The sequence below is a fragment of the Hylobates moloch genome, unplaced genomic scaffold, assembly GCF_009828535.3.
Source record: "Hylobates moloch isolate HMO894 unplaced genomic scaffold, HMol_V3 SCAFFOLD_8476, whole genome shotgun sequence".
In the NCBI taxonomy this organism is placed as follows: Eukaryota; Metazoa; Chordata; class Mammalia; order Primates; family Hylobatidae; genus Hylobates; species Hylobates moloch.
In genome coordinates, this window is record NW_026660751.1 from 1 (window position 1) to 3006 (window position 3006).

The 3006-nt window shown below is 61.3% G+C and overlaps 1 pseudogene; it reads left to right on the forward strand.

Moving 5' to 3' along the window:
- The first annotated feature begins 384 nt into the window (after nt 1–384).
- LOC116465706 (TBC1 domain family member 3D-like) lies at nt 385–2714 on the forward strand (annotated as a pseudogene).
- Nucleotides 2715–3006: the final 292 nt, after the last annotated feature.

Below are 3006 nucleotides of genomic sequence, written 5' to 3' on the forward strand. Positions count from 1 at the left end.
CGTTAATGAAGGTAAGGTGGCATAGGGAGACCCTGGCTCAGGGACCCTCGTTGCCCTGCAGTGCCCTGCTTCCTCAGTCCGGCAGTCTGGCTCACCCCCAGCCCACAGGAGTCTCAGATGGGTCCCCGAAGGACACTCAAGCAAAACCCTGTGCCCAAGAGGGGTCATCCCAGGGCAGTGGCTACGGCTCAGGCCCAGCCTCATGGGCAGACTGGGCCAGGACCCGACTTGAGAGGGCTCAGGGAAGCCTCAAGCGCTGGGCAAGCCCCTCTCTCCAGGAGCCACATCTCCACTCATATGAGTGCCCCCCATGAGGAGCTGCAAGACCTTGCCTGACCCAGCGTCCTGGAGGGCCCAGGCGACGCTCATGGGGAAGGTCACTGACTCTGGGGACTGAAACGCCAATGGGCACAGCTCGAGCCACCAGCCCCAGCCTGGAAGGGCCAGGTTCTCCCACGCCTGCTGTCTCCACAGATCTCTCTCGGGCTGACCCTGCGCCTGTGGGACGTTTACCTGCTACAAGGAAAACAAGCATTGATGCCCATGAGCACCATTGCGTTCGAGGCGCAGAAGAGTAAGTCTACGTGTGCCCAGTGGGGCCTGGGGAGCCCCGGGGTCAGACCCCGACTGGCCCGAGGGCAGCTTCCTCACACTGTCCTCACGATCCCCTGTTCTGGCTCAGAGGGAGGTCTGGCCAGGTGGGCCGGGAAGGGCACTGTGACAGCGAGCCCATCCCCCACATGACCCAGATGAAAGTCAGGAGTGTGGCGGGCACTTCCCTGTCCAGGTCGCCCCCCAGTCACAGCCTCCTGTGCACATCTGGACCCCTGGGGTGGCCACAAAAGGATCCAGCACCACCCAGTGAGAGGCTGAAGTGGCCACGGGGTATGGGCTGGCCCCCTCCCAGGGAACTCTTCTGGCCTGATGTCCACCCTGTCCCTAGAGCGCCTCAAGGAGACATCCAGTTCTGGCCTGTGGGCGTGCTTTCGGAGCCAGTTCTGCCGTCACTGGGCCAGGAATGATGACACGGTGCTCAAGCACCTCAGGGCCTCTATGAACAAATGAGTGAGGAAGCAAGGGGACCTGCCATTCCCAGGTGGGCTCCAGTGCCGTGTCCCCTCCCATGTCACCCTCTGGGGCAGTCAACAGTGGGGGAGGGCCCGGGACTTGCAACCCTACTACCTGGGCCTTCCTCTTCACCTTTTCTTCCTCCTCTTCCTCCTGGACTCTAAGAAAGTGCAGGAGGCCCACCGGTCCTCAGCGCAGGCACTCAGTGCCTGTGTACTGGACGTGTTGTGCACGCAGGAGGGGGATGTGGGCAAGACCCTCCCTCGAGCCCCCCCCACTTTCCACGGTGACTGGCTCTCCCCCTCACAGGGCCCTCAAAGTTACTAGAGGAGCCAGACCCATTTGTGGGAGACCCCGCCTCTCCCTGCAAGCACCCACAGCCTCAGAGAGCAGCAGAGGCCCCTCACTCCTGCACGCTCCTCCAAGGTTGCCAGGACAACAAGCCTTGAGCCAGGGAGACAAGGGAATTGGGGGTCCCTGACCCCCAGAGCATTCAGGGAGAGGGCACAGGCGGGACCCGAGGCCCAGAGCCAGAGCCAAAAATTCAGCCCGATGTGGGAACAGTCAGTCCTGGCATGGACTGGGCAGCCCAGGAGGGCAGAGGGTGACCCACGTCCGGGCCCAAAAACCCACTGCAGAGACGGGTCCTCATGTGAGGTGGCAAGGGGCTGGGTGACATCCAAGGACCCTCCCACCTGAGTTCTGACTGGGGGCCGTATCCCAGACCCAACAGCCCTGGGACGAATGTGTGTGGCAGGAAACCCACAGCCAGTCCCAACCCTGGGGGCAGTCCCAGGAGCCACCCGCCATGCCGCGACAGCTTCCCCATGCCAGGGAGCACATACCCCTCCCTCTGGGATCAGCAGACTACAGGCTTGTCCTCAGTGTCAGGCCACGGGGGCCACACAGAGACCCCGAGGACTACAGAGACGCAGGCAGGTGGGGCCCAGCCCGGAAAGGCCTGCATGGGCTCCCTGGAGACGCTGACCACGTCTGTTTTCCTTTCAGCCAAAGCCAAGCAAGGGTCCTCGGCACCCAGGCCTGTGCTGGCTTCACGTGGCGGGAAGACCTTCTGCAAGGGGGACAGGCAGGCCCCTCCAGGCCCACCAGCCCGGTTCCGGCGGCCCATTTGGTCAGCTTCCCCGCCACGGGCACCTCATTCTTCCACACCCTGTCCTGGTGGGGCTGTCCGGGAAGACATCTACCCTGTGGGCACTCAGGGTGTGCCCAGCCCGGCCCTGGCTCAGGGAGGACCTCAGGGTTCCTGGAGATTCCTGCAGTGGAACTCCATGCCCCGTCTCCCGATGGACCTGGATGTAGGGGGCCCTTGGTTCCCCCATTATGATTTCAAACAGAGCTGCTGGGTCCGTGCCATATCCCAGGAGGACCAGCTGGCCACCTGCTGGCAGGCTGAACACTCTGCCGAGGGAGTGAGATTGGCTTTCGCGGAACTGAACAATGTGGGCATGGACTTCCGGGCCCTGCAGTGCACCCAGCACTGATTCCGACCAGGACACCTCCTTCGCAGCTAGGGACGAGGAGCAGTGCACTCCCACCTCAGGGCCTTATTATTTAGTTAATAGGATTGTACTCATGTTACATTTCTCAATTTTTTTTAAGAGATAAAGTCTCACTCTGTCACCCAGGCTGGAGTGCAGTGGTGCAATCATGGCTCACTGCTTCCTGGAACTCATGGGCTCCAGCAATCCTCCTGCCTCAGCCTCCTGACTAGGTGGGACTATAGGCACACGCCACTGTGCCTGGCTAATTTCTTTGACTTCTCTAGAGACAGGGTCCACCCATGTTTCCCAGGCTGGTCTCAGACTTCTAGACTCAAGTGAACCTGAACCTCCCGCCTCAACCTCTCAAATTGCTGGGATTACAGGTGTGAGCCACCACACCCGGCCTGAATTTCTTATGTGCCATGCTACTACAAAA